The sequence below is a fragment of the Salvelinus alpinus genome, chromosome 4, assembly GCF_045679555.1.
Source record: "Salvelinus alpinus chromosome 4, SLU_Salpinus.1, whole genome shotgun sequence".
Lineage (NCBI taxonomy): Eukaryota > Metazoa > Chordata > Actinopteri > Salmoniformes > Salmonidae > Salvelinus > Salvelinus alpinus.
Window position 1 is genome coordinate 34,351,483 of NC_092089.1, and position 27,662 is coordinate 34,379,144.

At 46.6% G+C, this 27,662-nt stretch overlaps 1 long non-coding RNA gene across 1 annotated transcript in view; it reads left to right on the forward strand.

Annotated features, from left to right (window-relative positions):
• Positions 1 to 10,418: 10,418 nt before the first annotated feature.
• LOC139573377 (uncharacterized) overlaps positions 10,419 to 27,662 on the forward strand; it is a 54,555-nt gene continuing 37,311 nt past the window's right edge. Inside the window, exons 1-2 of the long non-coding RNA XR_011674582.1 lie at positions 10,419 to 10,813; positions 11,235 to 11,379. This is a non-coding gene — a long non-coding RNA (uncharacterized lncRNA). The remainder of the gene's footprint in view (positions 10,814 to 11,234; positions 11,380 to 27,662) is intronic.

Below are 27,662 nucleotides of genomic sequence, written 5' to 3' on the forward strand. Positions count from 1 at the left end.
GCCCACTGTAAATCCACAACGCTCTCGCTTGACATCATCAATATGGACTTTCTGACACAGGTACCTACCAAGTCACAGAAGCAGAGCTCAGGAGAGCAGCAATATGAGATATCTCCATACAAGTCATGTAATTACCCAGGATATTTGTTTCAATGTTTGTCACTGTGTGTAGACGTATATAGATTTAACACTAATGTTAATATAATGTCTATGACATAAATATGAATAGATCACGTTAATATTGTAATTCGTATGATAAAGAAGGAGAGGATTTATGATGATCTCAGCTGAATGAGGAAGTACACATCATATTGCTGTATCAGTATGCAATAGTGGATAGCTAGATATCAAAAACGATGATCTAATTTGTGTTTAAATGGAAAAGGGCTTGATGTGCTAGAACTTTTCCAGTGCTGCAGCAGCTCATAATCGTAATCTAAAGCGCCGTTTATAACTGTTGCACACCCAGCGAATGCTGACTGGAGCGTTTTCACACACAAACACTCTGTCTTGATTTGTTTTCATGACATGAAATGAGAAATGCTGGTGATTGTGTTGCAGACAGAGAGAGAAATTGCCTCCATTTTAGCATAGGAGCCTAGCATGAAAACCTTTTTTTCAGACTTTCATGGGAAGAGAACGTCTTCATAAAATGTAACAGACCCTCACTAAGGTGAGATAAGAACCAGTAGTCTTTTCAGAGAGCAGTGAGTTCCACAAGTATTTGGACAGTGACACATTTTGGTTGTTTTAACTCTGTAATCCAGCACATAGGATTTGAAAGCGTTTGCTAAAAGACTAAAATATTAACAAGCTAACCTCCCCTGTTATTGGTGAGAGGTTAGCATGTCTTGGGGATATGATCTTTGTGCATCTGTAACTTTATCACTAATCATTATTCCTTTTTCATTCAGGCTTATCCGTAATCATGGTAGCATCCACATGAATGAAAAAGTGTTTAGAAACATATTGTATTCTTAAATTGACTCAAATCACAGCACATTATTTACCATTAATTTCTATTGGGCACAAAATAATCTGAAATACAATCAAAACGAACTGCAAATGCATACAACAAGGTTGTAGAGTCACAAGCTGCACAATTTGTCCAAATCCTTTTCCTTCCTTAAATTGGGGGGACTATGTACAAAAAGTGCTGTTCTTTCTAAACGGTTCAACCGATATGGATGAATACCCTCAAATTAAAGCTGACAGTCTGCACTTTAACATCATAGGCATTGTATCATGTCAAATCCAAAGTGCTGGGGTACAGAGCCAAAACATGTCGCTGTCCCAATACTTTTGGAGCTCACTGTATGTGGCTCAACTGGATGATTGCTAAAAACATTGTTGCATTACCATAAACAGGTGGGCTAAATTTCGTTAGAATTTGTTGTCACACATCTTTCACTGACTAAAGAGATGGGACTCACCAGTGCACTTTAACCTCCTAGTCATTGTATAATTTCAACAACAACAAAAACGTATCACTGTCCAAATACTTTTGGACCTCACTGTATTTCCCACCAACCTCCACTATTGATGAATGCACGTACATGTACATTGCCATTCATCAATGCATCTCCAGCAGACTAAGTAGCCTTGTATCAGCATGGTCATCTCTACTGTGTCTGTAGTCATTTATTAGATGGTAGATGTTCTTGGCATATGTTCTATACTGTATGTTGAAGGTATAATGATGAGAGTACTGCGCTCTGAGAGAAGGTCTACTAAATCATACTGGCCTGTGGACTTATGGGGACCGAGGCCATTAGTTATGTGCCTATAGGGACAGTCCTCTTTCCTCTACTGTACCATACTTCTATAGCTTTTCCTTTTTTGCTCCCTCCCCCAATTATTTCTTTCTGGGATGGAGGTTATAGTAGTGAGGGGTGGTTCTTAGTTTGCTGTTTGTTTTGTTACTACAGTTTACTAATGTAAATGTTACTTCATGGTTTATAGTTCGATTATAACCAGACCGTCAAATCAAATGTCACCTAAATATCACAGTAGAAGAGATGGAGACCCGCACACTGTCGGAAAAAAAAGAATACATCCAAAACTGAGGCTTGAATGCTAAATAAATATGTTTATTAAAACATCATGGTGGCCAAAAAAATCAGAGTGCAAGAAATTGCATAACTGAAAAGTGAATCACAACATTTTGTCCTCAGGGCATCACAAACAATGGACGGACTGCATTTGGTTTGGGGAGATTATTAGCATCCTTAACCTTCTACTGCAGTGGGCTAAATCAGGGTCACACAGAGTGTTTCTTGGTAGTGTTAAACAAATCTACTTTGAAATAATAGTATACACCTCACACACATGGTTATTGGCTTAAAAAAGAACACCTGTTCCATGTCAGATATAGAGTTGAAATGTTTTCCATTTTGAGTTTGCATGCTAATATGACACTTTATATACATCACAATATACTGAAATATAACAACAGTTTGATATAGAAACACCAGATTTACGTTGATTTAAAAAAACAAATCTTTATAAATTATGAAATTATGAAAAATATTAAGATAATTCCACCCATGAGGACAAACAGGGTGCTTTTGGTCATTGATTGCAGGAAAGGGATATTGTTGTCCTTGTGAGGAGTGAATGTGACAGCACCTATTGAGTATCTGTCCCTGGACATCCCTGGAATTCTCAGCTATGTTTCATCCATAAACACTAGAAATACCTGACGCTCAGAGATAATGTGCCTGTTCAGCGCTGGGCCTGAACCTGCTGACATTACAGGTGGAGGGCGAGGGGAGCGGCCCCTGGGTTTGGGGTTTAGCACTGGGGACAGATATAGTAAGATAGTATTCACCCTGGGTAAATAGAGAAGAGGTAGCCTCTACTTAGGTGACGTGATGTTATCTTTGTTAAGGACGTAAGTGCATCATTGTCGCCATCTTTGCTGTCATTGCATTGAAGACATTGACATGATTATGTATTATCCCATATGCCGTACTGTAGAGCCAGTGTATCACATCTAGAATATTGCTGTAGTGATTTTACAACCGAGAATGTTTAAAAACCTTTTTTATTTTATTATCTTGGGTTTCCTCATGAATTCCTGACTGTGAATGGTGTTAATGAGTGTCATGATGATAAATGAATGTCACTAAGATAAATTAAGTTTACCCACGACATTAGAATGATATCATTAATCAATCAATCACAGAGTGAAATAGAACACATTATTAGATCAGAATTTGAATTAGAACAGGATTCTGCCAATGAGTTGAATAGTCTATAATTAGAATTACATTCAGTCAAGTATAGACTGATGAATAAAGTATGAGTTCTTGGTCTGTTGGTGATGAGTTCATATGCTGTAATAATAACTACAGTATAGTCTGGGTAGGAACTCATATTTCTGTCAACATGCTGCCTGCAGTCCTTAGTATTTTTGGGTGACTACACACACCACACAGTGTTTTCTGATTCATCTGATTTCTCTGGTCCTTTATTATGAAATATCTTATTATAATTGACCTATTTAACTAATGTTATACACATTTATCATCTGACATGCTTCCTTTTTTGCATTTACCTCAGTTTTCTTTCTCTCTCATGCTCTCCTTCCTTTTTTCCTGCTCTTTCTCTCTCCCCCTCTTTCTTTCTCTTTCTCTCCCCCTCTTTCTTTTCTCTCTCTCTCTCGCTCCCTCTTTCTTTCTTTCTCTCTCCCCCTCTTTCTTTCTCTTTCTCTCCCCCTCTTTCTTTTTTTTCTCTCTCTCTCTCTCTCTCTCTCTCTCTCTCTCTCTCTCTCTCTCTCTCTCTCTCTCTCTCTCCCCCCCTCTTTCTTTATTTCTCTTTCTCTCTCCCCCTCTTTCTTTTATTTTTCTCTCTTTCTCTCCCCCTCTTTCTCTCTCTCTCCCCCCTCTTTCTCTCTCTCTTTCTCTCCCCCTCTTTCTCTCTCTCTCCCTCCTCTTTCTCTCTTTTTCTTTCTCTGTCTCTCTCCCCCTCTTTCTTTCTTTCTCTCTTTTTCTCTCCCCCTCTTTCTCTCTCTCTCCCCCTTCTTTCTTTCTTTTTCTCTCTTTCTCTCCCCCTCTTTCTTTCTCTCTCTCCCCCTCTTTCTTTCTCCTCCTCTCTTTCTCTCTCTCCTCTTGTCTTTCTCTTTCTCTATTCTCCCTGTCTCTCTCTGCTGAGGTGGCGGTACCTGCTGTGACTTTGACAAAGTAGTCTCCTTGTGTGTGTGTGTGTGTTCATATTCACCCTCTGTCTGACTAGGATGCTTGTGTGAGTAAAAAAAATACAGTGTTTAAGGTGTCTTTCTCGGACTTGAGTGTATGTCTATGCGCTGTATGTGTGTGTGTATTTGTGCTGCAGTGTGTGTGTGTATTTGTATGCGTGACTGCACTGTGTGTATGTGTTCTGCAGTGTACGAGCATCTGCCTCTCCAGCTCGTGCCACCATGCTTCTCTTTTTTGTCCTCCATCTCCTCTTCTCTTTCCCCTTTTATCCCTCCCCCTTTTGTTCACCTTGTTTCTCACTGTGTCTGTTTCTTCCCCCTCCCTCTGTATCTCACCCTCTGCCCTCCCCCTCTCTCCTCTCTCTCCTCCCTCTCTCTCTCTCTCTCATTGATAGCGGTGGATATGTGACTAGAATACTGAGCAGCTAATTATTATTCCACGAGTGATGCGCAGTGCTCCGTCTGAATGTCAATTCTCTCCCTCTCTCTGTTCCTCCTCTCTTTCTCACCCTTTCTCCATCCATTCGTTCTCCCTCCCCTGTTGCATGCTGTCCAGGCAATGGTTAACATGGGAACCATATAGTGCAGTGAGAAAAGAGGGGAGGAAAGGAACGTGGCAGGGGAACACCCGGATACCACTCAAAGGATCGAATGCTGCTAACGCTGGCCACTCCTCACCTGCTGCAGCAGTGTGTAGAACTATGTGTGTGTTTAATTGTATGGTGTGTTTGTCTGTGTATGACTGTGCATCTGTGCTCTAACCCTCGAGGAATGTACGAGTGTACATGTGTGTTGTACGTATTTGTTTGGTAAAAACAGTGTGTATAAATGTGTGAACGAGGGGGTGGGGTTTAGGCTAGAGATCAGAGAGAGAGCAGCTGTTGAATGCATATTGGTGTACGAGGGAGAGATATAGGGATGGAGGGAAAGAGGGAGGGAGAGCTAGAGAGGACAGCTCAGAGTAGACATCAGAGAAAGGCAGGGGAGAAAGAGAGCATGAAATATTTTGGTCAGGTGTATATGCAAAAAATACTCTTAACTACAGCAAACAGTATGTACTGTTCAGGGCTGGACTTATCAGACACTGATGCACACACACACACACACACACACACACACACACACACACACACACACACACACACACACACACACACACACACACACACACACACACACAGACACAGTGAGGCACCCCAAGCACCTCTTCTAAGCAGCACAGGGGCCAGGGCAGTGGGGGCGGTATAGTTATGGATGTGATTGAATGGGAGAGACAGAGGACTGAGAAGACTTCTTTCTGTAGGCCGTAGCTATGGCTCACCAACATGGAACATCGTGGCTCTGGGAATAGACACACACTGACAACTCCAAACATGAGTAATATGTGATACTGTGCTGTTTGCCCACTAACCTTTTCAAAGGTCAATCAACACTTGGTTAATATTTTACTAAATGCAAAGTGAAAATAAAAAGCAGAGATAAAAATCAAAGCAAACATTTCAGTGCTGTTCTCCAGTATGAGCGACAGAGGGCAGGACACCTACACTATGAGAAACGGGTTAGCACAACATGATGGAATAATGAGATAGACCATATGATTGGTCAACATGGAATGAAGATGACACCAAATGTAAGAGAGGGGTAGGACATCTTGACATGACAATGAGAAAGCAGGACAGGACAACCTAATGAATGTACAGTTGAAGTCGGAAGTTTACATACACTTAGGTTGGAGTCATTAAAACTGGTTTATCAACCACTCCACAAATTTCTTGTTAACAAACTATAGTTTTGGCAAGTCAGTTAGGACATCTACTTTGTGCATGACACAAGTAATTTGTCCAACAATTGTTTACAGACAGATTATTTCACTTATAATTAACTGTATCTCAATTCCAGTGGGTCAGAAGTTTACATACACTAAGTTGACTGTGCCTTTAAATGGCTGGGAAAATTCCAGAAAATGATGTCATGGCTTAGAAGCTTCTGATTGGCTAATTGACATCATTTGAGTCAATTGGAAGTGTACTTGTGGGTGTATTTCAAGGCCTACCTTCAAACTCAGTGCCTATTTGCTTGACATCATGGGAAAATCAAAATATATCAGCCAGAAAAATAATTGTAGACCTCCACAAGTCTGGTTCATCCTTGGGAGAAAATTCCAAACGCCTGAAGGTACCACGTTCATCTGTACAAACAATAGTGCGCAAGTATAAACACCATGGGACCACACAGCTGTCATACCGCTCAGGAAGGAGAAGCGTTCTGTCACCTAGAGATGAATGTACTTTGGTGCGAAAAGTGCAAATCAATCCCAGAAAAACAGCAAAGGACCTTGTGAAGATGCTGGAGGAAACAGGTACAAAAGTATCTATATCCACAGTAACCATATATCGACATAACCTGAAAGGCCGCTAAGCAAGGAAGAAGCCACTGCTCCAAAACCGCCATAAAAAAGCCAGACTGTGGCAGCATCATGTTGTGGGGGTGCTTTGCTGCAGGAGGGACTGGTGCACTTCACAAAATAGATGGCATCATGAGGCAGGACAATTATGTGGATATTTTGAAGCAACGTCTCAAGACATCAGTCAGGAAGTTAAAGCTTGGTTGCAAATGGGTCTTCCAAATGGACAATGACCCCAAGCATACTTCCAAAGTTGTGGAAAATGGCTTAAGGACAACAAAGTCAAGGTATTGGAGTGGCCATCACAAATCCTTGACCTCAATCCTATAGAAAATGTGTGGGCAGAACTGAAAAAGCGTGTGTGAACAAGGAGGCCTACAAACCTGACTCAGTTACACCAGCTCTGTCAGGAGGAATGGGCCAAAATTCACCCAACTTATTGTGGGAAGCTTGTGGAAGGCTACCTGAAACTTTTGACCCAAGTTAAACAATTTAAAGGCAATGCTACCAAATACTAATTGAGTGTATGTAAACTTCTGACCCATTGGGAATGTGATGAAAGAAATAAAAGCTGAAATAAATAATTCTCTCTACTATTATTCTGAAATGGAATTGTTACTCTGATTAAATGTTAGGAATTGTGAAAAACTGAGTTTAATTGTATTTTGCTAAGGTGTATGTAAACTTCCGACTTCAGCTGTATGTGGATAATTGATAGCAAACATGGGAAAGGGGTTTGGAAAAATGTGACACACATGCAGTGCCAGAGACATGGGGACGAGGCAGGACATATCATTATGGGAGAGGGGAGTGGACAACTGAACAAATAAGATGAGAGAGACATTCAGTCACTCTGGCAGGGCAGCAGAAGTCATACTGAAATAGGGTCAATGGAGAAAATGACTGGGACGGTGTGACAATTTGAATACTAATGAGTTAAAAGAGAGGAGAGAGGACAACATGACAACCGCTATGTGAAAGAGTTGTGATGTCACACATAGTGGATGACTACGTGGTGGATCCGGAATATGTGAGAGGAGCAGAGGAATATGAGTTTCTGTTGGGATTGTCTGGTGAGATGGTGGCCGTCATGTTGTGGAGTGTTCCCCGTGACTGTCTGTCTGGTGGGATGGTGGCCGTCATGTTGTGGAGTGTTCCCCGTGACTGTCTGTCTGGTGGGATGGTGGCCGTCATGTTGTGGAGTGTTCCCCGTGACTGTCTGTCTGGTGGGATGGTGGCCGTCATGTTGTGGAGTGTTCCCCGTGACTGTCTGTCTGGTGGGATGGTGGCCGTCATGTTGTGGAGTGTTCCCCGTGACTGTCTGTCTGGTGGGATGGTGGCCGTCATGTTGTGGAGTGTTCCCCGTGACTGTCTGTCTGGTGGGATGGTGGCCGTCAAGTTCGTAAATTGAAATTTAGTTTTTATTTTCGTAATAAGGCTTGCTTCCCGCTTAAGGCTAGAAAGAAGCTTGTTGAGGCCACTTTTCTCTCTGTAATTGATTATGGTGACTTGTTGTATATGCACGCAACCTCCTCCATCTTACAGAGACTGGACTCTGTTTATCATGCAACCTCCTCCGTCTTACAGAGACTGGACTCTGTTTATCATGCTGCCTCCTCCGTCTTACATAGACTGGACTCTGTTTATCATGCATCCTTACGCTTTATTACAAATACCCACCCACCATTGCACATTGTACCAAATGGTAGGTTGGACCTCACTTTATATGCGCAGAAAGCTACATTTGTATGTGTTCATCTACAAAGCCCTTTTGGGTAAACTCCCTCTTTACCTCTGTACTCTGGTCTCCTTCACCACCAGCAGGTAAACTCCCTCTTTACCTCTGTACTCTGGTCTCCTTCACCACCAGCAGGTAAACTCCCTCTTTACCTCTGTAGTCTGGTCTCCTTCACCACCAGCAGGTAAACTCCCTCTTTACCTCTGTACTCTGGTCTCCTTCACCACCAGCAGTTACCATACCCGGTCTGCTAGGTGGTTGCTACTTTTAAAGTCCCCAGGACATTCACAGTATTAGGCAAGACTGCCTTCTCTTCTTGTGCACCAGATGCATGGAATAATCTACAATCCATGATTCATCTAGATATGTTAGTGCCACTGAATGAATTTAAAATATTGATGGGAGACTGTTATGGAGGAGTGTACATACTTTTTTTTAGGCTTGCCTAACTGACTTGCTTACTTAAATAAAGGTTAAATAAAATAAATAAAACATTTTTATTGTTTGTTGCTGCCTTCTTGGCCAGGCCTCCCTTGAAAAAGAGACTCTGGGTCTCAATGGGCTTTTCCTGGTTAAATAAAGGTTAAATAAATAAAAAATTATGTTGTGGAGTGTTCCTCATGTGACTGTCTGTCTTGTGGGAGTGTGGCTGTCATGTTGTGGAGTGTTCCTCATGTGACTGTCTGTCTGGTGGGAGTGTGGCTGTCATGTTGTGGAGTATTCCTCATGTGACTGTCTGTCTGGTGGGAGTGTGGCTGTCATGTTGTGGAGTGTTCCTTATGTGACTGTTTGTCTGGTGGGAGTGTGGCTGTCATGTTGTGGAGTGTTCATTATGTGACTGTCTGTCTGGTGGGAGTGTGGCTGTCATGTTGTGGAGTGTTCCTCATGTGACTGTCTGTCTGGTGGGAGTGTGGCTGTCATGTTGTGGAGTGTTCCTCATGTGACTGTCTGTCTGGTGGGAGTGTGGCTGTCATGTTGTGGAGTGTTCCTCATGTGACTGTCTGTCTGGTGGGAGTGTGGCTGTCATGTTGTGGAGTGTTCTTCATCTGACTGTCTGTCTGGTGGGAGTGTGGCTGTCATGTTGTGGAGTGTTCCTCATGTGACTGTCTGTCTGGTGGGAGTGTGGCTGTCATGTTGTGGAGTATTCCTCGTGACTGTCTGTCTGGTGGGAGTGTGGCTGTCATGTTGTGGAGTATTCCTCATGTGACTGTCTGTCTGGTGGGAGTGTGGCTGTCATGTTGTGGAGTGTTCCTCATGTGACTGTCTGTCTGGTGGGAGTGTGGCTGTCATGTTGTGGAGTGTTCCTCATGTGACTGTCTGTCTGGTGGGAGTGTGGTTGTCATGTTGTGGAGTGTTCCTCATGTGACTGTCTGTCTGGTGGGAGTGTCTGTCTGGAAGTTATACATAAATAGTGATGAGGAGTTCCCTCTTCCCCTCTGAAGTGTCAGGATGCTGCCACAGGCGAGCTGCTCTGTTCTGTGTGTCGGGTGGGGGATAAATGTATGTGTTTGTTCAACCGTGTGTGTGTATCTTCATCTGTGTTTGTTGAGATGTAAGCTATCTGTGCCTGTGTGTTTACTCAGAGTTTTACTCTGAGGTCCTGTGATTGTGTTTGTCTCCTTGAGCATGTAGCAGAGTGTGTGTGTGTGTGTGTGTGTGTGTGTGTGTGTGTGTGTGTGTGTGTGTGTGTGTGTGTGTGTGTGTGTGTGTGTGTGTGTGTGTGTGTGTGTGTGTGTGTGTGTGTGTGTGCGTGCGTGTGTGCGTGCGTGCGTGCGTGCGTGCGTGCGTGCGTGCGTGCGTGCGTGCGTGCGTGCGTGCGTGCGTGCGTGCGTGCGTGCGTGCGTGCGTGTATGTTCACATGTTGATTTTCTCTTTCCATTTAAAAAAAAATGCTTATCTCCAAGACTGATAGAGACGGGGGCAGTTGATATTTGTATTTTAGAAAACCCGAGAGAGAAACAGAGAGAGAGGGAGTGGGTGATAAGAAGGAGGGGGAGGCAACAGAGTAGGAGGGAGCAGAGTGAGGGACAGAGGGAGGGACAGAGGGAGGGAGGCAGTGCTGATTGGATTGGAGAGCGAGCTGAGAAGGTACGGGGATACAATCGAGCAAGGAAAGGGCAAGAGAGAGAGAGGGTGAGTTAGTAAATGCAGTTTTCAGTCGAGTGTCATGGAATCACAGCAAAGTACACTGGTAGCAGGGATAAAGATAACCTTGAACTAACCAATGAATTAAGGAGAATAAGAGAATGGACACTACGGAGAGAAAAGAGAAGTGAGTCTGGTCTTTCATCCTCTTATCTGGGCATCAGACGGAGGAGAGGAGAAGAATCCAGAAAGAGGGGGAACGGATGATAACAGGGTGCTTATTCCTGTTTAACACCATTCTACCCGGAACAGACTGCACTGCAACATACGGCCGGCATCGTCATTGGGACTGCTGCGTTACATTGGGATTGTGTAAATGGTATACACGGTGAGTGTACATATGTGTGTGTGTGTGTGTGTGTGTGTGTGTGTGTGTGTGTCGCAGTATATTTTGATGTTTTTTTCAGGCTTGTCTAATGCTGTAATTATTTTCATAGAGAGAGAGAGAGGCAGAGAAAGAGAGCAAGAGAAGGGGGGTCATGGAGAGAGACAAAGAAAAATAAAGCCAGAAATTAGATAAGGTTTGTGAGAGTTGATATTAAAGTGTCGACCTCAGACCTGACTCTGTGTGTGTGTGTGTGTGTGTGTGTGTGTGTGTGTGTGTGTGTGTGTGTGTGTGTGTGTGTGTGTGTGTGTGTGTGTGTGTGTGTGTGTGTGTGTGTGTGTGTGTGTGTGTGTGTGTGTGTGTGTGTGTGTGTGTGTGTGTGTGTGTGTGTGTGTGTGTGTGTGTCTGGTGTTTTCCTCTTCAGTGCCAGTGTGTGTGTGTCTGTGAGCTGATAATAGCTACCCTATTGGTATTCTGAGGAGGGAGCTCCAGGATCTCTCTCTGCTCCTACCCAGGATGGCATCACAGAGACGGGATTGTGCTCGCCTGTGGAGAGGCCACTGGAATGGGTGAGTGTCTATTCCTCATCTTCCTCCTTTCGCTCTCTATCTTTCTCTCCCTCTTTTTCTCTTTCTCTCTCTCTCTAGCCATTTTCTCTATTTTCTCTTTTCAACCTTTCTTTCTCTCTCTCTCTCTCTCCCTTCTTTCTTGCTCTCTTTCATGTTATCTCTCTCTCTTTTTCTTTCTCTCGTTTGTCATTTAGCCATACCATATGCATCCCTAATGAGTTTTTCCTCCATTTCCTTGCTTCCATTTCAACATATTTCTCCCTGTTTTCCCCTAAAGCTCTGCAATGTCTCCCTCCATCACTCCTTCCTACCGTCCTCTTTTCGTCATCCATCCATCCTCCTCTCCTCCTCCATGCAGACATAAACAAGCCTCTAGTGTGATGGATTTTTATCAAATCTAAATGGCTCAATTCCATGTGTTGCTCTCCTCTCTGTCCCGCCCGCCCCCTCCCTCCCTCCTTGCCTCTTCCCCCCTATTCTTCTCCATCTCTCTGTCTCTCCACACTCTCCACATTCTGTTTGAATTGACACTCAGAGAAAACAGGGCAGTCTCTATATTGACACAGCCAGTACAGTAGCTGTAAAAGCTGTGGACATAGTCTCTGTGTTTTTCCACGATGACCATTCTACGCCAGTCTGTTGGTGTGTGCGTGCATGTGTGTGTGATGCCAGGGAGGGCAGGCTGTGTGTTCTGTGGTGTTTGTGTCAAACGATTCTTTGAGAAATCAGCCAACAACACAGCAGTTCTCTCCTCTTCTTACACCTCCAGCCCACCATCATGAGCCCAGCCAACAGCCTAGCACACTACATGCTCCTGTGGGTACTGGGCTGTCAGCATGGGAACATCCACACATTAGTATTGATTGGAACTGATACACTGAGTGGACTGAAATGTTTCACCTCAAATGGACCATCTCTCCCCTGTGGCTGCATGCAGAGAGGAGGTGTCAGTTCGGCCTCTTTAACAGCTGACATAGGTTAGATAAGGGTTATAGTACTGGGAAGAGACAGAGATGTTTAATACAAGCTGTACTGACTGTTACATGTCCAGTGTTGCAGGGTACATAGAATAGAATACACTCTTAGAAACAGGTTAAGATTTGTTACTGTAGAGGTACCTTGTAAGGTAGGACCTTTCTGACTTCAGTTATAGGGACGTAATTGTACCCCAGTTCATACCTCAGATACTACATTTCTTACATATAGTCCACAGGTACAAAAGCATGCTTTTAGAAAAGGTACATTTTGCCTTTATAGCATTTCAGAAATTTTCCTCTACCATAGACCACTTAAACTGGTACAACACTTTATACTAGATCAGTGGTTCCCAATCTTTTTATAGTTCCGTACCCTTTCAAACATTCAACCTCCAGCTGCTTACTCCCTCTAGCACCAGGGTCAGCGCACTCTCAAATGTTGTTTTTTGCAATCATTGTAGGCCTGCCTCACACACACTATATAATACATTTATTAAACATAAGCATGAGTGTGTCACGGCTGTTGAAGGAAGAGGACCAAGGTGCAGCGTGGTGAGCGTACATATTCCTTTATTATTGGAAATGCCGACAAAAACAATAAACAAGACAAAACAAACCGTGAAGCTAAAGGCTATGTGCCATAAACAAAGTCAACTTCCCACAAAGACAGGTGGAAAAAAGGGCTACCTAAGTATGGTTCTCAATCAGAGACAACGATAGACAGCTGTCCCTGATTGAGAACCATACCCGGCCAAAACATAGAAATACAAATAATAGAATATAGAATACCCACCCCAACTCACACCCTAACCAAACCAAAATAGAGACATAAACAGGATCTCTAAGGTCAGGGCGTGACAGAGTGTGAGTTTTTGTCACAACCCGGCTCGTGGGAAGTGAAAAAGAGCTCTTATAGGATCATGGCACAAATAATAATATAATAATAATCAATATTTTTGCTCTTTATTTAACCATCTTACATATAAAACCTTATTTGTTAATCGAAAATGGTGAACAACTCACCACAGGTTAATGAGAAGGTTGTGCTTGAAAGGATGCACATAACTCTGCAATGTTATTGAAGAGAGTCTCAGTCTTAAATAATTTCCCACACACAGTCTGTGCCTGTATTTCGTTTACATGCAAGTGAGGGCAGAGAATCCACTCTTACATAGGTACGTGGTTGCAAAGGGCATCAGTGTCTTAACAGCGCGATTTGCCAAGGCAGGATACTCTGAGCGCAGCCCAATCCAGAAATCTGGCAGTGGCTTCTGATTAAATACAATTTTCACAGAACCGCTTCTTGCAATTTCAATGAGGCTCTCTTGTTCAGATATTGGTAAGTGGACTGGAGGCAGGGCATGAAAGGGATAACGAATCCAGTTGTTTGTGTTATCCATTTCGGGAAAGTACCTGCGTAATTGCGCACCCAACTCACTCATGTGCTTCACGGGACTTTTGTCCCGCACATTGAATATAGTTGCGGAGAGTCCCTGTAATCCTAGATTCAGATCATTCAGCTGAGAAAAGACATCACCCAGATAGGCCAGTTGTGTGAGAAACTCATCATCATGCAAGCGGTCAGACAAGTGAAAATTATGGTCAGTAAAGAAAACTTTAAGCTCGTCTTTCAATTTCAAAACAACGTGTCAATACTTTGCCCCTTGATAACCAGCACACTTCTTTCTGTATAACCCCTCACACTAGACTACTGCAACAGTGTTTCCCCTGTCATAACCCCTCACACTAGACTACTGCAACAGTGTTTCCCCTGTCATAAACCCCTCACACTAGACTACTGCAACAGTGTTTCCCCTGTCATAACCCCTCACACTAGACTACTGCAACAGTGTTTCCCCTGTCATAACCCCTCACACTAGACTACTGCAACAGCGTTTCCCCTGTCATAAACCCCTCACACTAGACTACTGCAACAGCGTTTCCCCTGTCATAACCCCTCACACTAGACTACTGCAACACTGTTTCCCCTGTCATAAACCCTCACACTAGACTACTGCAACAGCGTTTCCCCTGTCATAACCCTCACACTGGACTACTGCAACACTGTTTCCCCTGTCATAACCCCTCACACTAGACTACTGCAACAGCGTTTCCCCCGTCATAACCCCTCACACTGGACTACTGCAACAGCGTTTCCCCTGTCATAACCCCTCACACTAGACTACTGCAACAGTGTTTCCCCTGTCATGACCCCTCACACTAGACTACTGCAACAGCGTTTCCCCCGTCATAACCCCTCACACTGGACTACTGCAACAGTGTTTCCCCTGTCATAACCCCTCACACTAGACTACTGCAACAGCGTTTCCCCCGTCATAACCCCTCACACTGGACTACTGCAACAGCGTTTCCCCTGTCATAACCCCTCACACTAGACTACTGCAACAGTGTTTCCCCTGTCATGACCCCTCACACTGGACTACTGCAACACTGTTTCCCCTGTCATAACCCCTCACACTAGACTACTGCAACAGCGTTTCCCCTGTCATAACACCTCACACTAGACTACTGCAACACTGTTTCCCCTGTCATAACCCCTCACACTAGACTACTGCAACAGCGTTTCCCCTGTCATAACCCCTCACACTAGACTACTGCAACACTGTTTCCCCTGTCATAACCCCTCACACTAGACTACTGCAACAGCGTTTCCCCTGTCATAACCCCTCACACTAGACTACTGCAACAGCGTTTCCCCTGTCATAACCCCTCACACTAGACTACTGCAACAGCGTTTCCCCTGTCATAACCCCTCACACTAGACTACTGCAACAGCGTTTCCCCTGTCTTAAACCCTCACACTAGACTACTGCAACAGCGTTTCCCCTGTCATAACCCCTCACACTAGACTACTGCAACACTGTTTCCCCTGTCATAACCCCTCACACTAGACTACTGCAACAGCGTTTCACCTGTCATAACCCCTCACACTAGACTACTGCAACAGTGTTTCCCCTGCCATAACCCCTCACACTAGACTACTGCAACAGTGTTTCCCCTGTCATAACCCCTCACATTGGACTACTGCAACACTGTTTCCCCTGTCATAACCCCTCACACTAGACTACTGCAACAGTGTTTCCCCTGTCATAACCCCTCACACTAGACTACTGCAACAGTGTTTCCCCTGTCATAACCCCTCACACTAGACTACTGCAACAGTGTTTCCCCTGTCATAACCCCTCACACTAGACTACTGCAACAGTGTTTCCCCTGTCATAACCCCTCACACTGGACTACTGCAACACTGTTTCCCCTGTCATAACCCCTCACACTAGACTACTGCAACAGCGTTTCCCCTGTCATAACCCCTCACACTAGACTACTGCAACAGCGTTTCCCCCGTCATAACCCCTCACACTAGACTACTGCAACACTGTTTCCCCTGTCATAACCCCTCACACTGGACTACTGCAACAGCGTTTCCCCCGTCATAACCCCTCACACTAGACTACTGCAACACTGTTTCCCCTGTCATAACCCCTCACACTGGACTACTGCAACACTGTTTCCCCTGTCATAACCCCTCACACTAGACTACTGCAACAGCGTTTCCCCTGTCATAACCCCTCACACTAGACTACTGCAACAGCGTTTCCCCTGTCATAACCCCTCACACTAGACTACTGCAACAGTGTTTCCCCTGTCATAACCCCTCACACTAGACTACTGCAACACAGTTTCCCCTGTCATAACCCCTCACACTAGACTACTGCAACAGCGTTTCCCCTGTCATAAACCCCTCACACTAGACTACTGCAACAGCGTTTCCCCTGTCATAAACCCTCACACTAGACTACTGCAACAGCGTTTCACCTGTCATAACCCCTCACACTAGACTACTGCAACACTGTTTCCCCTGTCATAACCCCTCACACTAGACTACTGCAACAGCGTTTCCCCTGTCTTAAACCCTCACACTAGACTACTGCAACAGTGTTTCCCCTGTCATAACCCCTCACACTAGACTACTGCAACAGCGTTTCCCCTGTCATAACCCCTCACACTAGACTACTGCAACAGCGTTTCCCCTGTCATAACCCCTCACACTAGACTACTGCAACAGCGTTTCCCCTGTCATAACCCCTCACACTAGACTACTGCAACAGCGTTTCCCCTGTCATAACCCTTCACACTAGACTACTGCAACAGCGTTTCCCCTGCCATAACCCCTCACACTAGACTACTGCAACACTGTTTCCCCTGTCATAACCCCTCACACTAGACTACTGCAACACTGTTTCCCCTGTCATAACCCCTCACACTAGACTACTGCAACAGCGTTTCACCTGTCATAACCCCTCACACTAGACTACTGCAACACTGTTTCCCCTGTCATAACCCCTCACACTAGACTACTGCAACACTGTTTCCCCTGTCATAACCCCTCACACTAGACTACTGCAACAGCGTTTCACCTGTCATAACCCCTCACACTAGACTACTGCAACAGCGTTTCCCCTGTCATAACCCCTCACACTAGACTACTGCAACAGCGTTTCCCCTGTCATAACCCCTCACACTAGACTACTGCAACAGCGTTTCCCCTGTCATAACCCCTCACACTAGACTACTGCAACAGCGTTTCCCCTGTCATAACCCCTCACACTAGACTACTGCAACAGTGTTTCCCCTGTCATAACCCCTCACTCTAGACTACTGCAACAGTGTTTCCCCTGTCATAACCCCTCACACTAGACTACTGCAACAGTGTTTCCCCTGTCATAACCCCTCACACTAGACTACTGCAACACTGTTTCCCCTGCCATAACCCCTCACACTAGACTACTGCAACACTGTTTCCCCTGTCATAACCCCTCACACTAGACTACTGCAACAGCGTTTCCCCTGTCATAACCCCTCACACTAGACTACTGCAACAGCGTTTCCCCTGTCATAACCCCTCACACTAGACTACTGCAACAGCGTTTCCCCTGTCATAACCCCTCACACTAGACTACTGCAACAGCGTTTCCCCTTTCATAACCCCTCACACTAGACTACTGCAACAGCGTTTCCCCTGTCATAACCCCTCACACTAGACTACTGCAACAGCGTTTCACCTGTCATAACCCCTCACACTAGACTACTGCAACAGCGTTTCCCCTGTCATAAACCCTCACACTAGACTACTGCAACAGCGTTTCCCCTGCCATAACCCCTCACACTAGACTACTGCAACAGCGTTTCCCCTGTCATAACCCCTCACACTAGACTACTGCAACACTGTTTCCCCTGTCATAACCCCTCACACTAGACTACTGCAACAGCGTTTCCCCTGCCATAACCCCTCGTACTAGACTACTGCAACAGCGTTTCCCCTGTCATAAACCCTCACACTAGACTACTGCAACAGCGTTTCCCCTGTCATAAACCCTCACACTAGACTACTGCAACAGCGTTTCCCCTGTCAGAACCCCTCACACTAGACTACTGCAACAGCGTTTCCCCTGTCATAACCCCTCACACTAGACTACTGCAACAGCGTTTCCCCTGCCATAACCCCTCACACTAGACTACTGCAACAGCGTTTCCCCTGTCATAACCCCTCACACTAGACTACTGCAACAGTGTTTCCCCTGTCATAACCCCTCACACTAGACTACTGCAACAGCGTTTCCCCTGTCATAACCCCTCACACTAGACTACTGCAACAGCGTTTCCCCTGTCATAAACCCTCACACTAGACTACTGCAACAGCGTTTCCCCTGTCATAACCCCTCACACTAGACTACTGCAACAGCGTTTCCCCTGTCATAACCCCTCACACTAGACTACTGCAACAGCGTTTCCCCTGTCATAACCCCTCACACTAGACTACTGCAACAGCGTTTCACCTGTCATAACCCCTCACACTAGACTATGGCAACAGCGTTTCCCCTGTCATAACCCCTCACACTAGACTACTGCAACAGCGTTTCACCTGTCATAACCCCTCACACTAGACTACTGCAACAGCGTTTCACCTGTCATAACCCCTCACACTAGACTACGGCAACAGCGTTTCCCCTGTCATAACCCCTCACACTAGACTACTGAAAACAGCGTTTCCCCTGTCATAAACCCTCACACTAGACTACTGCAACAGCGTTTCCCCTGTCATAACCCCTCACACTAGACTACTGCAACAGCGTTTCCCCTGTCATGAACCCTCACACTAGACTACTGCAACAGCGTTTCCCCTGTCATAACCCCTCACACTAGACTACTGCAACACTGTTTCCCCTGTCATGACCCCTCACACTAGACTACTGCAACAGCGTTTCACCTGTCATAACCCCTCACACTAGACTACTGCAACAGTGTTTCCTCTGCCATAACCCCTCACACTGGACTACTGCAACAGTGTTTCCCCTGTCATAACCCCTCACACTAGACTACTGCAACAGCGTTTCCCCTGTCATAACCCCTCACACTAGACTACTGCAACAGTGTTTCCCCTGTCATAAACCCTCACACTAGACTACTGCAACAGTGTTTCCCCTGTCATAACCCCTCACACTAGACTACTGCAACACCGTTTCACCTGTCATAAACCCTCACACTAGACTACTGCAACACTGTTTCCCCTGTCATAAACCCTCACACTAGACTACTGCAACAGCGTTTCCCCTGTCATAACCCCTCACACTAGACTACTGCAACAGCGTTTCCCCTGTCATAACCCCTCACACTACACTACTGCAACAGCGTTTCCCCTGTCATAAACCCTCACACTAGACTACTGCAACAGCGTTTCCCCTGTCATAACCCCTCACACTAGACTACTGCAACAGCGTTTCCCCTGTCATAAACCCTCACACTAGACTACTGCAACAGCGTTTCCCCTGTCATAAACCCTCACACTAGACTACTGCAACAGCGTTTCCCCTGCCATAACCCCTCACACTAGACTACTGCAACAGCGTTTCCCTGTCATAACACCTCACACTAGACTACTGCAACACTGTTTCTCCTGTCATAACCCCTCACACTAGACTACTGCAACAGCGTTTCCCCTGTCATAACCCCTCACACTAGACTACTGCAACACTGTTTCCCCTGTCATAAACCCCTCACACTAGACTACTGCAACAGCGTTTCACCTGTCATAACCCCTCACACTAGACTACTGCAACAGCGTTTCCCCTGTCATAACCCCTCACACTAGACTACTGCAACAGCGTTTCCCCTGTCATAATCCCTCACACTAGACTACTGCAACAGCGTTTCCCCTGTCATAACCCCTCACACTAGACTACTGCAACAGCGTTTCCCCTGTCATAACCCCTCACACTAGACTACTGCAACAGCGTTTCCCCTGTCATAACCCCTCACACTAGACTACTGCAACAGCGTTTCCCCTGTCATAAACCCTCACACTAGACTACTGCAACAGCGTTTCCCCTGCCATAACCCCTCACACTAGACTACTGCAACAGCGTTTCCCCTGTCATAACCCCTCACACTAGACTACTGCAACAGTGTTTCCCCTGTCATAACCCCTCACACTAGACTACTGCAACAGCGTTTCCCCTGTCATAACCCCTCACACTAGACTACTGCAACAGCGTTTCCCCTGTCATAAACCCTCACACTAGACTACTGCAACAGCGTTTCCCCTGTCATAACCCCTCACACTAGACTACTGCAACAGCGTTTCCCCTGTCATAACCCCTCACACTAGACTACTGCAACAGCGTTTCCCCTGTCATAACCCCTCACACTAGACTACTGCAACAGCGTTTCACCTGTCATAACCCCTCACACTAGACTACGGCAACAGCGTTTCCCCTGTCATAACCCCTCACACTAGACTACTGCAACAGCGTTTCACCTGTCATAACCCCTCACACTAGACTACTGCAACAGCGTTTCACCTGTCATAACCCCTCACACTAGACTACGGCAACAGCGTTTCCCCTGTCATAACCCCTCACACTAGACTACTGAAAACAGCGTTTCCCCTGTCATAAACCCTCACACTAGACTACTGCAACAGCGTTTCCCCTGTCATAACCCCTCACACTAGACTACTGCAACAGCGTTTCCCCTGTCATGAACCCTCACACTAGACTACTGCAACAGCGTTTCCCCTGTCATAACCCCTCACACTAGACTACTGCAACACTGTTTCCCCTGTCATGACCCCTCACACTAGACTACTGCAACAGCGTTTCACCTGTCATAACCCCTCACACTAGACTACTGCAACAGTGTTTCCTCTGCCATAACCCCTCACACTGGACTACTGCAACAGTGTTTCCCCTGTCATAACCCCTCACACTAGACTACTGCAACAGCGTTTCCCCTGTCATAACCCCTCACACTAGACTACTGCAACAGCGTTTCCCCTGTCATAAACCCTCACACTAGACTACTGCAACAGCGTTTCCCCTGTCATAACCCCTCACACTAGACTACTGCAACAGCGTTTCCCCTGTCATAACCCCTCACACTAGACTACTGCAACAGCGTTTCCCCTGTCATAACCCCTCACACTAGACTACTGCAACAGCGTTTCACCTGTCATAACCCCTCACACTAGACTACGGCAACAGCGTTTCCCCTGTCATAACCCCTCACACTAGACTACTGCAACAGCGTTTCACCTGTCATAACCCCTCACACTAGACTACTGCAACAGCGTTTCACCTGTCATAACCCCTCACACTAGACTACGGCAACAGCGTTTCCCCTGTCATAACCCCTCACACTAGACTACTGAAAACAGCGTTTCCCCTGTCATAAACCCTCACACTAGACTACTGCAACAGCGTTTCCCCTGTCATAACCCCTCACACTAGACTACTGCAACAGCGTTTCCCCTGTCATGAACCCTCACACTAGACTACTGCAACAGCGTTTCCCCTGTCATAACCCCTCACACTAGACTACTGCAACACTGTTTCCCCTGTCATGACCCCTCACACTAGACTACTGCAACAGCGTTTCACCTGTCATAACCCCTCACACTAGACTACTGCAACAGTGTTTCCTCTGCCATAACCCCTCACACTGGACTACTGCAACAGTGTTTCCCCTGTCATAACCCCTCACACTAGACTACTGCAACAGCGTTTCCCCTGTCATAACCCCTCACACTAGACTACTGCAACAGTGTTTCCCCTGTCATAAACCCTCACACTAGACTACTGCAACAGTGTTTCCCCTGTCATAACCCCTCACACTAGACTACTGCAACACCGTTTCACCTGTCATAAACCCTCACACTAGACTACTGCAACACCGTTTCCCCTGTCATAACCCCTCACACTAGACTACTGCAACAGCGTTTCCCCTGTCATAAACCCTCACACTAGACTACTGCAACAGCGTTTCCCCTGTCATAAACCCTCACACTAGACTACTGCAACAGCGTTTCCCCTGTCATAAACCCTCACACTAGACTACTGCAACAGCGTTTCCCCTGCCATAACCCCTCACACTAGACTACTGCAACAGCGTTTCCCCTGTCATAACCCCTCACACTAGACTACTGCAACAGCGTTTCCCCTGTCATAAACCCTCACACTAGACTACTGCAACAGCGTTTCCCCTGTCATAAACCCTCACACTAGACTACTGCAACAGCGTTTCCCCTGCCATAACCCCTCACACTAGACTACTGCAACAGCGTTTCCCTGTCATAACACCTCACACTAGACTACTGCAACACTGTTTCTCCTGTCATAACCCCTCACACTAGACTACTGCAACAGCGTTTCCCCTGTCATAACCCCTCACACTAGACTACTGCAACACTGTTTCCCCTGTCATAAACCCCTCACACTAGACTACTGCAACAGCGTTTCACCTGTCATAACCCCTCACACTAGACTACGGCAACAGCGTTTCCCCTGTCATAACCCCTCACACTAGACTACTGCAACAGCGTTTCACCTGTCATAACCCCTCACACTAGACTACTGCAACAGCGTTTCACCTGTCATAACCCCTCACACTAGACTACGGCAACAGCGTTTCCCCTGTCATAACCCCTCACACTAGACTACTGAAAACAGCGTTTCCCCTGTCATAAACCCTCACACTAGACTACTGCAACAGCGTTTCCCCTGTCATAACCCCTCACACTAGACTACTGCAACAGCGTTTCCCCTGTCATGAACCCTCACACTAGACTACTGCAACAGCGTTTCCCCTGTCATAACCCCTCACACTAGACTACTGCAACACTGTTTCCCCTGTCATGACCCCTCACACTAGACTACTGCAACAGCGTTTCACCTGTCATAACCCCTCACACTAGACTACTGCAACAGTGTTTCCTCTGCCATAACCCCTCACACTGGACTACTGCAACAGTGTTTCCCCTGTCATAACCCCTCACACTAGACTACTGCAACAGCGTTTCCCCTGTCATAACCCCTCACACTAGACTACTGCAACAGCGTTTCCCCTGTCATAAACCCTCACACTAGACTACTGCAACAGCGTTTCCCCTGTCATAACCCCTCACACTAGACTACTGCAACAGCGTTTCCCCTGTCATAACCCCTCACACTAGACTACTGCAACAGCGTTTCCCCTGTCATAACCCCTCACACTAGACTACTGCAACAGCGTTTCACCTGTCATAACCCCTCACACTAGACTACGGCAACAGCGTTTCCCCTGTCATAACCCCTCACACTAGACTACTGCAACAGCGTTTCACCTGTCATAACCCCTCACACTAGACTACTGCAACAGCGTTTCACCTGTCATAACCCCTCACACTAGACTACGGCAACAGCGTTTCCCCTGTCATAACCCCTCACACTAGACTACTGAAAACAGCGTTTCCCCTGTCATAAACCCTCACACTAGACTACTGCAACAGCGTTTCCCCTGTCATAACCCCTCACACTAGACTACTGCAACAGCGTTTCCCCTGTCATGAACCCTCACACTAGACTACTGCAACAGCGTTTCCCCTGTCATAACCCCTCACACTAGACTACTGCAACACTGTTTCCCCTGTCATGACCCCTCACACTAGACTACTGCAACAGCGTTTCACCTGTCATAACCCCTCACACTAGACTACTGCAACAGTGTTTCCTCTGCCATAACCCCTCACACTGGACTACTGCAACAGTGTTTCCCCTGTCATAACCCCTCACACTAGACTACTGCAACAGCGTTTCCCCTGTCATAACCCCTCACACTAGACTACTGCAACAGTGTTTCCCCTGTCATAAACCCTCACACTAGACTACTGCAACAGTGTTTCCCCTGTCATAACCCCTCACACTAGACTACTGCAACACCGTTTCACCTGTCATAAACCCTCACACTAGACTACTGCAACACCGTTTCCCCTGTCATAACCCCTCACACTAGACTACTGCAACAGCGTTTCCCCTGTCATAAACCCTCACACTAGACTACTGCAACAGCGTTTCCCCTGTCATAAACCCTCACACTAGACTACTGCAACAGCGTTTCCCCTGCCATAACCCCTCACACTAGACTACTGCAACAGCGTTTCCCTGTCATAACACCTCACACTAGACTACTGCAACACTGTTTCTCCTGTCATAACCCCTCACACTAGACTACTGCAACAGCGTTTCCCCTGTCATAACCCCTCACACTAGACTACTGCAACACTGTTTCCCCTGTCATAAACCCCTCACACTAGACTACTGCAACAGCGTTTCACCTGTCATAACCCCTCACACTAGACTACTGCAACAGCGTTTCCCCTGTCATAACCCCTCACACTAGACTACTGCAACAGCGTTTCCCCTGTCATAATCCCTCACACTAGACTACTGCAACAGCGTTTCCCCTGTCATAACCCCTCACACTAGACTACTGCAACAGCGTTTCCCCTGTCATAACCCCTCACACTAGACTACTGCAACAGCGTTTCCCCTGTCATAACCCCTCACACTAGACTACTGCAACAGCGTTTCCCCTGTCATAAACCCTCACACTAGACTACTGCAACAGCGTTTCCCCTGTCATAAACCCTCACACTAGACTACTGCAACAGCGTTTCCCCTGCCATAACCCCTCACACTAGACTACTGCAACAGCGTTTCCCTGTCATAACACCTCACACTAGACTACTGCAACACTGTTTCTCCTGTCATAACCCCTCACACTAGACTACTGCAACAGCGTTTCCCCTGTCATAACCCCTCACACTAGACTACTGCAACACTGTTTCCCCTGTCATAAACCCCTCACACTAGACTACTGCAACAGCGTTTCACCTGTCATAACCCCTCACACTAGACTACTGCAACAGCGTTTCCCCTGTCATAACCCCTCACACTAGACTACTGCAACAGCGTTTCCCCTGTCATAATCCCTCACACTAGACTACTGCAACAGCGTTTCCCCTGTCATAACCCCTCACACTAGACTACTGCAACAGCGTTTCCCCTGTCATAACCCCTCACACTAGACTACTGCAACAGCGTTTCCCCTGTCATAAACCCTCACACTAGACTACTGCAACAGCGTTTCCCCTGCCATAACCCCTCACACTAGACTACTGCAACAGTGTTTCCCCTGTCATAACCCCTCACACTAGACTACTGCAACAGTGTTTCCCCTGTCATAAACCCCTCACACTAGACTACTGCAACAGCGTTTCCCCTGTCATAACCCCTCACACTAGACTACTGCAACAGCGTTTCCCCTGTCATAACCCCTCACACTAGACTACTGCAACACCGTTTCACCTGTCATAACCCCTCACACTAGACTACTGCAACAGCGTTTCACCTGTCATAACCCCTCACACTAGACTACTGCAACAGCGTTTCCCCTGTCATAACCCCTCACACTAGACTACTGCAACAGCGTTTCCCCTGTCATAATCCCTCACACTAGACTACTGCAACAGCGTTTCCCCTGTCATAACCCCTCACACTAGACTACTGCAACAGCGTTTCCCCTGTCATAACCCCTCACACTAGACTACTGCAACAGCGTTTCCCCTGTCATAAACCCTCACACTAGACTACTGCAACAGCGTTTCCCCTGCCATAACCCCTCACACTAGACTACTGCAACAGTGTTTCCCCTGTCATAACCCCTCACACTAGACTACTGCAACAGTGTTTCCCCTGTCATAAACCCCTCACACTAGACTACTGCAACAGCGTTTCCCCTGTCATAACCCCTCACACTAGACTACTGCAACAGCGTTTCCCCTGTCATAACCCCTCACACTAGACTACTGCAACACCGTTTCACCTGTCATAACCCCTCACACTAGACTACTGCAACACCGTTTCACCTGTCATAACCTCTCACACTAGACTACTGCAAACGCGTTTCCCCTGCCATAACCCCTCACACTAGACTACTGCAACAGCGTTTCCCCTGTCATAACCCCTCACACTAGAATACTGCAACAGCGTTTCCCCTGTCATAACCCCTCACACTAGACTACTGCAACACCGTTTCCCCTGCCATAACCCCTCACACTAGACTACTGCAACACCGTTTCCCCTGCCATAACCCCTCACACTAGACTACTGCAACAGCGTTTCCCCTGTCATAACCCCTCACACTAGAATACTGCAACAGCGTTTCCCCTGTCATAACCCCTCACACTAGACTACTGCAACAGCGTTTCCCCTGTCATAACCCCTCACACTAGACTACTGCAACACTGTTTCCCCTGTCATAACCCCTCACACTGGACTACTGCAACAGTGTTTCCCCTGTCATAACCCCTCACACTAGACTACTGCAACAGCGTTTCCCCTGTCATAACCCCTCACACTAGACTACTGCAACAGCGTTTCCCCTGTCATAACCCCTCACACTAGACTACTGCAACAGCGTTTCCCCTGTCATAACCCCTCACACTAGACTACTGCAACAGCGTTTCCCCTGTCATAACCCCTCACACTAGCCTACTGCAACAGCGTTTCCCCCGTCATATCCCCTCACACTAGACTACTGCAACAGCGTTTCCCCTGTCATAACCCCTCACACTAGAATACTGCAACAGCGTTTCCCCTGTCATAACCCCTCACACTAGACTACTGCAACAGCGTTTCCCCTGTCATAAACCCTCACACTAGACTACTGCAACAGCGTTTCCCCTGTCATAACCCCTCACACTAGACTACTGCAACAGCGTTTCCCCTGTCATAAACCCTCACACTAGACTACTGCAACAGCGTTTCCCCTGCCATAACCCCTCACACTAGACTACTGCAACAGTGTTTCCCCTGTCATAACCCCTCACACTAGACTACTGCAACAGTGTTTCCCCTGTCATAAACCCCTCACACTAGACTACTGCAACAGCGTTTCCCCTGTCATAACCCCTCACACTAGACTACTGCAACAGCGTTTCCCCTGTCATAACCCCTCACACTAGACTACTGCAACACCGTTTCACCTGTCATAACCCCTCACACTAGACTACTGCAACACCGTTTCACCTGTCATAACCTCTCACACTAGACTACTGCAAACGCGTTTCCCCTGCCATAACCCCTCACACTAGACTACTGCAACAGCGTTTCCCCTGTCATAACCCCTCACACTAGAATACTGCAACAGCGTTTCCCCTGTCATAACCCCTCACACTAGACTACTGCAACACCGTTTCCCCTGCCATAACCCCTCACACTAGACTACTGCAACACCGTTTCCCCTGCCATAACCCCTCACACTAGACTACTGCAACAGCGTTTCCCCTGTCATAACCCCTCACACTAGAATACTGCAACAGCGTTTCCCCTGTCATAACCCCTCACACTAGACTACTGCAACAGCGTTTCCCCTGTCATAACCCCTCACACTAGACTACTGCAACACTGTTTCCCCTGTCATAACCCCTCACACTGGACTACTGCAACAGTGTTTCCCCTGTCATAACCCCTCACACTAGACTACTGCAACAGCGTTTCCCCTGTCATAACCCCTCACACTAGACTACTGCAACAGCGTTTCCCCTGTCATAACCCCTCACACTAGACTACTGCAACAGCGTTTCCCCTGTCATAACCCCTCACACTAGACTACTGCAACAGCGTTTCCCCTGTCATAACCCCTCACACTAGCCTACTGCAACAGCGTTTCCCCCGTCATATCCCCTCACACTAGACTACTGCAACAGCGTTTCCCCTGTCATAACCCCTCACACTAGAATACTGCAACAGCGTTTCCCCTGTCATAACCCCTCACACTAGACTACTGCAACAGCGTTTCCCCTGTCATAAACCCTCACACTAGACTACTGCAACAGCGTTTCCCCTGTCATAACCCCTCACACTAGACTACTGCAACAGCGTTTCCCCTGCCATAACCCCTCACACTAGA